The following is a 13,849-nucleotide window of genomic DNA, read 5'->3' on the forward strand; positions in this document are numbered from 1 at the left end:
CCAGCGGTGGGACAGTGGGGCTGCAGCTGCCGGGCCCCGATCGGGGGAGCGTGGGGCGTCGGGCCCCCGGCCCGGGGAGGGCGAGGCTGGGGGCGGGAGGGCGAGGCTGGGGGCTCTGGCTCTGGCTGTGGGACTGCAGGGCTGCGGCAGCGGGGGCCGATATGGGGGTGAGTGTGGACCCCAGGTGCCACGAGGAGGGCAAAGCTGGTGGCGGGGGCTTCAGAGGCTGCAGCAGCTCAACCCGGGGCTGGTCTGGCTTGGGGGGCCAAGCGGGTATTGTGGATCTCACGGCCGAGCCGAGGGAGATGATGGATCTCAGTGCGCCCTTGTGGCCACGCTAGCGCGCTCAGAGCAGCCTTTCCGGGTGCCGGGGCCTTCCCGAGCCAGAGATCTCCGCCCGGAACCCGCGGCTGGCTCCGCCCATCCCTGAGCGAAGTCTCCGGCTGCTAGGCACGTCCCGGGGGAGCTGGGCTTACGAATGGGGACTCAGGGAAGGAGGCCTGGGCAAGGATGGGGAGTGGGACCCCATGCCTACTCAGATCCCCGCAGGCCCGGGGCAAGGGAGGCGGGTGGGGAGCTCTCGCTTGGGTCCCCTGCGGTGGGGTGGAGACCAGCCTCAGCCCTGGACTGAGCTGGGGACCTCTCTGCCTTTCAGGGTGGTCCGTGATGGCGGGAAGTGGGGGGCCTAGAATGCCAAAAGATCAAGCCCATTGCTAAGCAGGAAAGTTGCTCGGCGGGTGGAGGTGGAGCGATGTGGGGTAGTGTGCTGTATGTGGGGAGGGCTTGGGCGGAGTGGGGAAAATGAGACTGGAAGTGTGAGGCCCAGCCTTCAATCCCCACTTCTGCAGATCATGTAAGCTTTTACTTTGGACCAACTGTGTGGAAGAGGGGGTGGCTGATAGTGGATTCAAATTAGATCTGGAGGCGGAGGAGGTTCGGAGTTCAAATACCACCTCAAACCAAACATTTATCAACGTCTTACTACGTGCTGCCCTGGGGATTCGGAGACAGAGGTGAAAACTGAACTACCGGGGTGCAGGGAGGGAGGCTCACTTTCTTCCCCGGGGGTTAGACTTAGCTGATATTCCATCTATGATCTTAGGGCCTCTTGAGCCCTTCCCTGGTTATTCCTGTTTACTGACCAGCCCCTGGGGAGGGGAACAGGTATTTTCCCCAGGCTTTAAGAAGGACCAGATCAGCTTTCCTGGTCACACAGATGAGTTAGGGCAAAGCACGGGGCAGAGGCTGGAGACCAGAGATTTAGGCCACGTGGTCTGACCCTGGTAGAGGCTGCTTTAATCCTTTGTCCATGTGCAATTACGGGTTCTAGTTAAGTTAGAATTGGAAAGGACCCAAGGACGTTGGCATTTTACATTTGGGGATGCTGGGGCCCACAAAGCTCAAGTGACTTGCCTAGTAGTTCATAAATATTGAATGCTGAGGGGCACATAAACAGGCCCGAGTGGAACCTGAAAAGGGATCGCAAAGAGTTTACAGATTTCTCTGAAGCTCAGAGGTAATAAATGTAGGAGGTGGGATTTAGAGAAGAACTTAGGGTAGTGGAAAGAAAAACGTCTTTTCTTTCCCGGACTTCATTTTCTCTACAGGTTTTTTTTTTTCTTTCAATGAGCAATTATTTTCTCCCCCTCTTTCTTTCCATTGGAAAACAAAAGAAAAACAAAGTCTTCCTAACACATGAAGGGTCAAGCAAAAACAACTCCCGTATTGGGCATGCCCAAAAAACAAACGTCTTTGCTCATTCCTTGTTCTTGAGTCTAGACTTCCTTCTCAAATGACTGCGGAGGATTTGAGGTTGTGGAGGCCAGACTCCCAGCCTCTACCCTGGCCCCTCTTTCCAAATTCAGGCTGGATCACACCTTTATCTTTGTCCCCCTCACCTTTAAAGTGAAATGATTACTAGATGGCCTCTAAGGGCATCTCCAGCTCTGTCAGTCTGGGATAAAGAAAGAAAGAAAGAAAAAGAGAGGAAGAATACCGAGTTGATGCCAGACCATTGGCCAAAGAATGTATTCCCTGGGGGCCCAAACTGTCTTATTTTCTTTTTGTGCCCAACAGTCAGAACCAATTATCAGCAGGGTTTCTAAGCAGTCCAAGGGGAGATGTTCAGCAGAATGTAGGTCAGTCCCTCAGGTCTGTGGTGAGTTATTCATTTATGAGCCATGCCCTCACCTGCTCCCCAAAGAATCTGAGCTGGCCTCAGAAGGTTAAAACCCATGTTTGACCAGGCAATTAAAAGGAAACACACACACACACACACACACACACACACACACACACACACCAACAACAACAACACACACACATACACACACACCCCAAAACCTTGCTCTAATTTGTGTGAAACAGTGTCCAGGATTGCTGGACTTGGAATCAGGATGACCTGGGTTCAAGTCTTGTCTTGGTCCTTTTTCAGCTGTATCATTTTGGGTAAGTCACTGAACCTCTTAAGACCCATAACTTATAATGACTAATATGGAAATATGTTTTCCATGATTGTACATATATAAACTATATTAAATAGCTTACCATTTTAGGAAAGGGGGGAGGATGGATGGATGGAGAAAAATTTGGAACTCAAAATTGTTAAAAAAAAAAGTTAAAAATTGTCTTGGAAAAAATACTAGATTATTATTACTATATTCTGTAAGATATAGCTTAGTTCTTTTTTTCTGCTTTTTGGTGAGGCAATTGGGGTTAAGTGACTTGCCCAGGGTCACACAGCTAGTAAGTGTCAAGTGTCAAGTGTTTGGTCCGGGGTTGAATTTGAACTCAGGTCCTCCTGACTTCAGGGCCAGTGCTCTGTCCACTGCGCCACCTAGCTGCCCCTGATATAGCTTAGTTTAAAAACTAGCCTGTGAGATTGACTGAGGTAGCTTGGGCTAATGGAGAAAGCAGTCAGGTTGACCTGGGTTAAAATTGTACATTTTGATACTGACCACTTTGAGATTCTGGGCTAATTTGATCAGAAGGGGTTCCTGATAGAGGGAGTTCCCCATGGCAATGATATTGCCTATCTCATGCAAATGGCCCACTTAGGTATTAACTGCCTTTTACTATGGAAAGAACTGGGCCTTAGAGCGCTCCAGTTCTCTGCTAGCTAGCACCCCGAACTCTGGCGAGAATTTTCTACTTCTAAACTGACCTCTATCTTCTGGCTCAAAGTCCGATGTGTTTGTACTTCCACCGTCTGCCCCAGCTTGGAAGGAATGGCCCAGCTATTGTTTATTCAGGCCTCAGGCTGGGATTGGAGGTAGGGGCCTCCGAATTCATTTTGTGAGAACTGATTAACAACAGTCACGCTGGGGCTGAAGCTCTCTTGAAAAGAGCACGTGGCCTTGCTCCTCTTAAAGCCTGAAAAGACCCCCCTGTCTTGGATGCTGTAATGATGAGAACTGACAGTTACGGAAATACTCTTGAGGGGCTGGAATTTCCCTATGGTGGGGAAAAAAAAACTTTCCACTAACTTGGGTCAGATAGCATCTCATCTTTGTCCCAAGGATTGGAGAGCTAAGGGCCCCCTCAGAAAAGTGACTCTGTAGTCAATCAGCACATTTATGAGCACCTACTACGTCCCCAGCCCTGTGCTGAGTAATGGGGTTTCAAAGAAAGGCAAAAAGACTACCCTGTTCTAAAGGACAGCACAGTCTAACGGAAGAGTTCGTCTTCATTTTACAACTGAGAAAACTGAGTCCCAGGGGAAGGGGGAGCAGCTCAGAGTTTTGATTTGAGCCCAGGCTCCCTCCACTGTGCCATGCTGTTGGTAGAGTAGAAAGTGTTGGGTTTGGAATCAGAAAAGGTGGGTTCACATCCTGCTTCCGTGATGGATTATTGTTGTAAGCTCTGACGAGCGAATGAAATGAACGGACGAGGCGTTAGGACTTCCTGTGCTGAGGGTCAGAGCTAGGATCTGAACCAGACTGTGGTGTAGAAGGCTGGGTCCAGGAGTCAGGATGACCTGAGTTTGAATTCCGCTTCAGACCCGTACTAGCTGTGTTGCTCTGGGAGAGTCGCTTAACATCCTTTGGCCTCAGTTTGAGGGGGTTGGTGGTCTTTCAGCTCTAAATCTAGGATTCTATTTCCTAGTGAAGTGTTCTCCTCACTAGGCTCCACGGCCACTCTGGGACATGTGCTGTAAGAAGGATAAGAGCCTGGGTATTTGTGGCCCAGATGGAGCGTTAGAGGTGAACTCCGAGTAGGCAGCTTGCAGAGTGCTGATGGGATGGCCAGGGCTTGATAGCGTTGCAAAGATTGGCTCTTTTCCTTTTTTTTTTTTTTTTTTTAAAACCCCAACACTCTGGTCAGATGCATTTCCTAATTTGTCTTGCAAACTCCATTGCAGGGGTGGAAAAGTGCCAAGGGAGCTACAAAACAGACCTTGCTGGGCCCTGACCTCTTCAAAGACAGTCAAAGGCGAGGCGAGGGCTGGAGGCCAGAATGGAGGGGGGACTGAAGTCCCATCTTTTCTAGGAAGCCTTTCCTAGCCCCTTTTAGTTCTAGCGCCTTCCCTCTGCTCCTTATTTCCTGTTCTTATACAGCTTGTTTGTACATGGATATTTGCTTGTTGTTAGATTATCAGCTCCAATAACCTCGATAGATTGTAACTGATTTTTGGCAGCACCCAGCACCTGATACCCTGTTTGGCACATAGTAGGTGCTCAATACATGTTTATTGATTATTAATAGCTAACATTTATATAGTGCTTACTATGTGCTAGACACTATGCTAAGTGCTTTAGTATTATTATCTGCTCCTCACAACAACCTTGGGAGGTAGGTGCAATTAATACTCCCATTTTAAAGATGAAGAAACTGAGGCAAACAGGCTAAGTGACTTGCCCAAGGTCACACAGTAAGTATCCAAGTCGAATTTGAACTTAGGTCTTCCAGATTCCCAGGCCCAGTGCTCTATCCAATGTGCCACCTAGTTTCGGATTGTGTGTAAAGCACTTTGCAAGGCTGGGGGTGGGAGAGGGGGAGGCTTTGGCTTTTTTTGGGGGGGGGGGATCCAGATCTGTGATTTCATTGTAGTGAACTCTCAGTGTAGACCCTTTACCAATGCAGATAGGTACCTCTAGGTAGATTTAGAGTTGAAAGGGACTTCAAAGACCAGCTGGTCCAAATCCTCATTTTACAGATAGGAAGTAGGCCCAGGAGACTAAGTGACTTACTTGCCAAGGTCACACAGGTAGTGTCAGGGGTAGTACACGACTGCAGAGCCAGCAGTCTGTACCATGGTTCTAAGACAGAGTCTGGGGCACTGACAGCTTAAGGCCAACTTGAGTCAGACAGGACTAGAACCTGGGTCTTCCTGGTTCTGATGCCTGCTCTCTATCCCCGAGATCATGCTGCCTCTCTTGATTTGGGAATCTAAAGACAAGCCCTGAGAGCTTGCACATCTAGGACATGCAATCTGGACCGACAGATTAGGGAATGCAGATACACAACATAATTTCAGAAGGAAGCAGGCACTAGACACTAGAGTTCTCTGTGCCAGCCTGCTGTGTGTGTGTGTGTGTGTGTGTGTGTGTGTGTGTGTGATATCTCAGAACTGAGTCAGGTTTAAGAGATTTCCCAGAATCAAATCAACAAACGTTAAGTACATACTATGTACTAAAGCCTGGAGATTCCAAATCAGTGAAGGAAACAATCTTTACTCTCAAGTGAAATTGTGTGTGAGGTGGTGTGAGAGATGAGAGACAGAACAGACAAGACAGTGAAACACAGTGTAGTTGTAAAGACATGTCAAAGAGAAAAAAATAACTTCAGAGTAAAAACTGAACTTGGAAGTTTGCAGAAGGAAGAAGCATTGCTGACTAATGTTGTAAGACACATTAGGAAAGGCAGCTGTTCGCCACTGGTTCTTGTTTTTTCAAGAGAAATGGAAAAGCTAATCTTGTAAAGTGCTCTGTAACCGGGTCCCTGTAAGATGTTATTACTGATTTTGGTCAAGTGCTGGGCTCCATGGGGCAGCTGGGAGAGATTCTCTGTGCCAAGTTACAGTCAGCATTTGGGTGAAACTGATGTCTGGCTCCCTAGTCCATGAATCCCTAGCTGTTACATTACAGAGCCCACAAAGGTGGCTGTGGTTAGAGTAATGATCTTTGAGGCCTTTTCTCAACAGTCACAATTGATATACTACATCATGACCTTTGGGAAAGGTGGTTGACTGTGCCATGCCTCAGTTTACTCATCTTTATATCCTGACTGCTGAAAGCCAGCAATTAGCATTAAATAGAAACTTTTAAACTGACTTTACCTGAAAGCTCCAGCTAATAGGTTTCCCAAAATAAAGAATGGGGCGGGCATAGAGTTTTAGAAATAGAGGGCATGCAGAAAGAGAAAATGGTTGAGGTTGGAATCAGACTTAACTTGGGAGTTGCTTCTACTGCATGGGACACAGTGGGCTTCTAGAAAGTATTTATTGGTTGAGTCTAGTTGGACCAGTCATGCTTTAGGGTTGGAAAAAAACAATTTCTTAGTTTTATATTTTCTGTATATCCAGCCTCTATATATACAATTTCTTCTGTACTGTCAATTTTTGGTGTTCTGCACTGCCAAGGATACCATATTTAGAGCCAGAGGACTTGGGTTTGAATCTAGGCTTTGCCATCTACTTGGGTGATCTCAGGCAAATCATTTAACCTCTACCTCAGTTTTCCATCTGTAAAATGGGGAGGGTTTTAGACTCCATGGCCTTTAAGATTCCTTCTAGCTCGAAGTCGATGAGCTCATGATTCCATATTGTCCTCGTAGCAAATATAACATTTGGCAATTAAAAAAACAAAAACAAAAACATGGTGGAGCCTGGTACAGCGGATGGAGACTGACCTTGGAGCCAAGAAGATTTGGGTTCAATTCTCACCTGTGACGCCTACTGGCTGTATGACCCTGGACAAGTCACTAAACTTTAAGACTGAATTGCAGATAAGGTGCCAACATGCACTTGTTAGAAAGTCCCCGTACTAATGAAATTTGTTGTCTCCATCTTCAGCCTGCTGGTGCCTGGGACTGAAATGGAACGGACTGGATGGTTCTAGAGACATTTATTAGAATAGCTGAGTACTCAGTTGACCTCTTTGTGTAGACCTGCCTATGTTCAAGCCAACCTAGTCTATTCCTGGAACTTGGCAATCCAGATCCAGCCTCAGTGTCTTTGGTGGATTGCTCACCTGGCCTGGAATTCCTTCTTCGCCTTCCTATTTTAGAATCTCTGGTTTCCCTCTATCAGCCTTCGTTCAGGCTGGCTCCCTTGCTTACTTCCCCGCGTACTGTTCTTGACTTTCCATACCCACTAGACAATAGGCTTCCTGAAGGCAAGGCCTTCTTTTGGAGGTGGGGTTGACTTGCACTTTCAGTGGGGTGGTGGGGACGGGAGGTAGAAACTCCTTTCACTAATGAAGACTGGCACCTTTTCTCCAATTAATAGTCTGGGAATTGCTTGAGTGACTTAACCAGTTTCTCCTGGTCAGGTCAGAGTGTGCTAGCAGCAGGGCTGGACCCCAAGTCCAGATTCTCCCCACTCAGCAGCAGTCTCTTACTTTGCATATAGAAGATGTTTAATAAATGCTCCTTGGATTGGAGTTTTGGAGATATGATATCTGAACTGGACATATTTTCCATCTAGCCTCCTTCCTTGAGTTTCAAAGTTAATGAAATCAGAGATTGTGTCTTAATCATTCTTGTTTCCCCCATTGTGTTCATGATGGGGTGGGGGTGGGGGGCAGAGAGGGGAGGTGGGGAGAGAGATCCAAGAATTTTAGTTGACCTCTCTGAAGGAGAGAAGGAAGGCCATTTTTCAGATGTTTCACACACACGTGCACAAACACTCTAGAAAATGCTATTGAGAAAATTACCAGCTTAGTTTCTACATGGCTCAAGCCCCCATATCATCAAAGCAGGTTGTGGTTGTCTCTAAACACATAACCCACAGAGGACAGCAAAAGCTGGCCAGTTTGTCCTGGATCGTCCGTGCAACCTCTTCACCTCCATATCTTAGCATCTCCATCTTCCTTCAAGGCTCAGCTCAGGGACTGCCTACAGGCAGCTTTCTCTCATCTCCAGTTGTTAGGGCTGGCTCCCTGCTCAAATTCCTTTGATTTCAGGGAATAACCATGAAACTTCAGGCAGAGCCTGATTGCTGACAGGGATGATAAGAGCCTCTTAAGAAGCCAGAACAAGTTAATTTGGGATCAGCTCCTGTTCTGCTCTATGGATATAATATCCTTGAAGCTAGGAAGGAGGATGGAGTTGTGGGAATAACTAACATTAGATGAAGTAAGCAGTCCTGGTTCTTCTTAAACAGCTCTGAGCCTCAGTTTACTGATCTGTGAAATAAAATAAGGGAGGTGGAGCTAGGTGTTTCTAAGGCCTTTGCCAGTCATTCTATCACTCCCTCATTCTCTACTTGACTTCATCTTGCTGAACTTTTTGTTATTTCCGAGGCTTACACAAGACCCCAGCTTCCTGGCTTAATCAAAGCCAGGGAAGGGTGAACTTGCCAAGATTTCCCCCGCAGAGGTGAGGGTTCGGCTCTTTTGGTGTGTGTGGAGCATGCAGCCGTCGAGTGACTTGGTGATCTGTCCAAATAGCCATTGGCCAGACCTTACTGAACTGACCAAGTGAGCAGTGTCAGGGAATGCCCGTCAGCCTGCTTACACTTTCCACTGGAATGAGCAGTTGGCACGAGCCCATCTGCAGTCATCACGGCTCCAAAGCATGGAGGCTTTCCTTTATACTGTGACTGCCCTGCATGGGGTCAGAGTCCAGATGCGGGTTTTGCTGCTTCTTCTCACCAGCTTCCTGGCACTGAGTCTCATATAACAGGAGGAACTTTTGTACTATCCAGGGGATAGCCTGGGGCACAGATACATCCAGAGGGAGCAGGGAGGGAAAGCAGTCACTGACTCTGGAGTCAGAAGAGCTGGATCCAAATCCTGCTTCTCTCTTCTTCTACCTGTGTAACCTTGACTGAGTCATTTCCTGGGCCTCAGTTTCCTCATCCGGCACACGGTCTTCTCTTTTCCAAGCAGCACCAAAGTCGCCTTCAACAGTGGAAAGTATGTAGGATCTCCAGAGGACTTGAAATCGTCTGTGACTCTGAGCAATACACTCTACTACTCTGGGTCTCAGTTTCCTCATCTGTAAAATGAGGGAATAATTTGATGCCATGTGGTTATGCTTCCAAGATGAAGTATTGTAGTATTTTGGGGCCAGAAGCTCCTGTGCCTAAGTTTCCTCCTTTGCCAAATTGGTTGTCCAATGGGTAACTAGTAGCAGACTAGTTGTCTGCTAAGGTCTCTTCTGTGAGATACTGAGTATGGGTCTGTGACCCCTACTGTTTTGGGGAAAGCTTTGATGCTGAGAGGTTCATATTCTAATCCTTTGAAAACTGAGTCATGTCAGCAATCTGATAAGCCTCTCTGGGTGGTGTGCTGAAGCCCTCCTCCCAACCCTTTCCCGATTGGGCCAGGTACCAAGAGTTTCCTCTATTTCCTTCTTGCTCAAGAGAATGGGGCTGGATTTGCAGAACAGACTCAAATGCAATACCTTCTGCAAGTGTTATGTGGGCTAACTGGTCTGAGTTTCCTCCTTTGAGCTCTGGGGTAATTTCTGCCAGGCTTTTGAAGTAATAAAGTAGTTCCTTCTGCCACCAACTGGCTGAATGGTCTCGGGTGGGTCTCTGCTCCAAATCTGAAGGAAGGGGTTTGACTCCATGATTTCTATTGATGCTCGAAGAGTCCCTCCTGTGTTTGATAGAGGTGGGTTCCTCTCCCTCTTGTTGGGTGTTCCAAGCACCTCTCATCAGGAATTTCCTGGTTCTGTTGGCTGCAGATGGTCCTTCCCAGTGGGCCAGGCTTCTCGTGGTCAGCATGCTTTTTAGGGGAAACTTGGGTCAGGATGGATTAGAGACATCTGGACAATTTCCGAGGAAAGGCTGTTGTTCCGAAAAGCTGTATCCACCGTCTCGGAAAGGGAGGAAGTGAATTCCGAGATGGGAGCCCCTCCATGCACCAGCCCAGAAACAAGGAGTGTTGTTCGCTTCATTTGGTTGAGTCTAGTTAGCATGTCTGGGCCAGCCATGCTTTAGGGTTGGAAAAAATCATTTCTTAGTTTTATATTTTCTGTATATCCAGCCTCTGTATATACAACCTCTTCTGCTGTATTGTCAACTTTTGATGTTCTACCCTGCTAAGGATACCATGTTTGGAGCCAGAGGACTTGGGTTTGAATCACTAAATTTTAAAATCTGTAACCCACTGGCATATGTGTCCTCTCCTAGACTACTCTCTCATCACCTCTATTTTGTCACATGTGTCTGGTACACGAGGGAAAGCAATCTGTGTCCTCCTGTTCTGCAAATAAACACCTAGGTTTAGTGTGTGCCATAGAGGGTTATTTGCTGAGGTTTTCTCTTTGCTGGCTTTGAGAAGGGGAAGGCACGTGCCAAGTGGTGCAGCGGATGGACCCTTGCGCTCTAGTCTTGATAGATCCGAGTTCAAATGCTACCTCAGACACTTAAGGGCTTCGCCTAAATCACTTGGATCTCCTATAAAATGAAGGAGATTGGTCTCTGGCCTCTAGGGGCTCTTTCAGCACTCCATCAATGGTGTTTCCCACTGGGAGCTTTGCAGCTGATTGACTCATAGTGAGGGCTAGTTCTCTCCGGGATCTTTGAAGTGGGTGAGGGAAGGGCCTGATTCTCTCCCCATTTCCACTTGGAGAATTTTCAGTATATTTTCAATTCCTCAGTGGAATGCTACCAAGTTCAAAGACTCAGAGTTGGAAAGGTCCTCAGGGTGCATCTAGTCCCTCCTCTAGCCCCCTCCTACACCAAGTGCTTCTTTGGCCTCTGCTTGAAGGCGGACAGTGAGGTGGAGCCCACTGGGTCTCAAGGTAGCCCACTCCAGTTGGGGACAGCTCTTCATTGTAAGGTAGTTTTCTTTGAGCTTAAATTGTTCTCCATCATCTACTGCTCCTGATCTGCCTTCTGGACCCAAGGAGAACAAGGAATCCTGGAGGGCTTTGCCCTTGGAGGCAGCTGGGACATCTCTCTGAGAATTGAGACCCCAAGAAACCCCAAAGTTAAGCTTGGCTGTCTTCATGGAGAAACATGGACTGTTGGGTCAGAGGGAAATGGAGGGATCACCCCTTAAAATGAGCTGATCTTTCTTAGTATTAAAGGTCTGTGAAGGTCTTTACACACATGATCTCATTTGAGCCCCCCAACCACCCTAGGCATTCCTGTCCTCATTTAAATACAAGGAAACAGGCTGAGAGGTTAAGGGACTTATCCAGAGTCTCACAGCTTATAAGAGTCAAAGGTGGGATTTGAACCCAAGTCTCTCTGGTACTTCCTTTTTCCACTGCATGTCACTGCCTCTTCTGTGCCATGTACAGAAGCTGTGGCCCATCCAGGGGCTTCGTTAGACTAGGGACTGGAACCCAGGGAGGCAGATACAAGAGACAGAGTATCAGGTTAGGGTTAGACTCGTAGGACCACTAGAACCAGTGGCAAGAACACTGTTTTCAGAGTCAGGACTGGGGTTCAAATCTAGCCTTGGAAACTTACTGCTGCTTTGTGACCCTAGATAGGTCACTTTACCTCTCTTGGCCTGTTTCTTCCACTATAAAATGAAGATCAGACCAGAAGACTTTCTAAGATTCCCAACTCCAGGTCTCGGATTCTATGGCCCATTTCAGCCTTGCCTTTGAAAGGGTTACATTGCATGTTAAATCATGTCTCCGTGGGACCCACACATATATCTGTTATAAGGGGACCCACATACTTACTGTTATAAAGTGTCCAGCTGCTTTGCTGAGGTGAATTTCCTAAAAGTCTGAGCCTGGTTTGAAGGGGAATTCTCTGGAGTTGAAGGACTTTACTCCTCAAGGTGTGGGGTGTCCTGCTTGTGTGTGGGGGGGGATGGGGTTGGGGGGTTTATAATTTGAGAAAATTACCCTTAGAATCACAGTAATTTCACTGGAACACCTGTTTGCTCTTTCAGGTTGTCTGTTTTCCCCCAAGAACAGGAATTCATAGAAAATGGTTAAGTATAAAGTGGTTGAGACCCCAGGAATGGCAGCATTAAACATGCATGTGCTTGGGTTTTGTATATTAACTCTTATGACAGTGTTACGCCCACTAATACCTGTTTGAAGTATTAGTAGTAACTCACCTCCTATGCTGTGGGGTTCCTGTGTGGTGAGGACACACCAGGGAGAGAAAGTGAAGGTTCACAGCCTCCAGATATGGAAGCTGTTACATGTGTGGGAAGGAAGTAGGAGGCATTTCCCCCAGATATGGAAGCTATTATGTATTTTAGAAGGTAATGAGTAGCATTTTTGCCCAGTGGGCCAGCTACCCAAGTGCTAACATGCATGGAGAGTGGACCCCTGTGTGTTGTGGGGTGTGTTCAGGAACAAATTGTTCACATGTGCCAAACAAGGCTTTGGGTCTTCGTCAAGAATGGCTCACACAGAAGCGGCAAAGTGACAGTCTGTTGAAACTATGTACCCAGGATTTATTTCAAACTAAGATATTATTCTGAGCTTGAGCAGAAATCTTGGGTACATTGGATGCTGTATTAGAGACAGTACTGGAGGAATCCTCTGATGACTAGCATATGCTGAAGACAAAACAATGAGAAAAACTTGGAAAATCCAAAGCACCGTTTCAGTTCAGGTTGCTGTCCATTGTATCTCGAACTCAGTTTTCCTGTGGGTCCAGGGGACCTTGGACTGGAGAATCTTGGGCAGTTACAAAGACTCGGACTCTTTATGGAAACTCTGCCTTTTTCCTCTTGCAGCTGCTTCCTGGTATCGTCCCTTCTTCCCCCCACCAAAGTGAGGGTTAGATTAGAAAGAAAATCTAGAAAGATTTAGAATAGTTTTCTCTTGACGACAATTGACTGTTTTATGGGCTAGGTTCCAAGATGTACATTTATTTGAGATCCTCCCTTCCAGTTCTGCCAGGCTCGGCAGTATGCCCTTCAAGTCCTGTGAGGAGCAACAGAGCCTGATGGTGGAGGAAATTCCATTAGGACTCTCACCATTCTGCCCATTGAGTGGTCCCCAAGTGGGAGAATCCCAACAACCTTCCTTTAAAATTGTTTTATTGATTTCTTTTGTTTTTGCATCACTCTCATTTCTTTTTTTCCCTATTAAACATTAGTTTATTAAAAACATTAGTGATGTTTCTTACTGATCCCTCTCTCATCCTACCTGCCCTCCCCAGCCCCCCACAGGGAACCATCCCTTGTAATAAAAAAGAAAATTTTTTTTTTTACCAGCATATTAATGGAGTCTGACAAGTGCAGTGGGGCACACCCATAGTCTTCCACCTGTAAAGAAGGGAGGCAGGTGTAATCTTATGTCACTTCTCCCTCTCTTATCTTTTTTAAAAAATAAATTTAATTTAATTTTAAGGGGAAGGAGATAAGAGAAGAGGGGAGAGATAGAAGGGAGGGCAGATTAGGGGAAGGGGTATTCAGAATGCATACCATCTTGGGGTGGGGGGAGGGATGAGATGGGGAGAAAATTTGGAACTCAAAATCTTGTGGAAGTGAATGTCGAAAACTAAAAATAAATAAATTAAAAGAAAAAGATGAAAAAATAAGTTTTTATTGATATCTTCTGTTTTTACATCATCTGTATTTCTCATTCTAGCTCTGTTTACCAGAGCCAGTCCATTTAACAAAGAATAAAAAAGAGAGATAAATATTATTTTCAACAAAACCAAGTCTGACGGTATATGCTATGTTCTTCCCCCATAGTCCCCCACCTCTGTAAAGAAGAGAGTAAGGTACGATCTCAGCTCTTGATATCCTTC

General features: G+C 46.7%; 1 protein-coding gene across 1 annotated transcript in view; it reads left to right on the plus strand.

Moving 5' to 3' along the window:
- The window catches only part of TKT (transketolase), a 34,612-nt gene that overhangs the window by 479 nt on the left and 20,284 nt on the right, over positions 1 to 13,849 (plus strand). The gene's annotated exons all lie outside the window — the stretch shown is intronic.

This window comes from Vombatus ursinus, unplaced genomic scaffold (genome assembly GCF_900497805.2).
Source record: "Vombatus ursinus unplaced genomic scaffold, bare-nosed wombat genome assembly UNPS02014817.1, whole genome shotgun sequence".
NCBI classification, from domain to species: Eukaryota; Metazoa; Chordata; class Mammalia; order Diprotodontia; family Vombatidae; genus Vombatus; species Vombatus ursinus.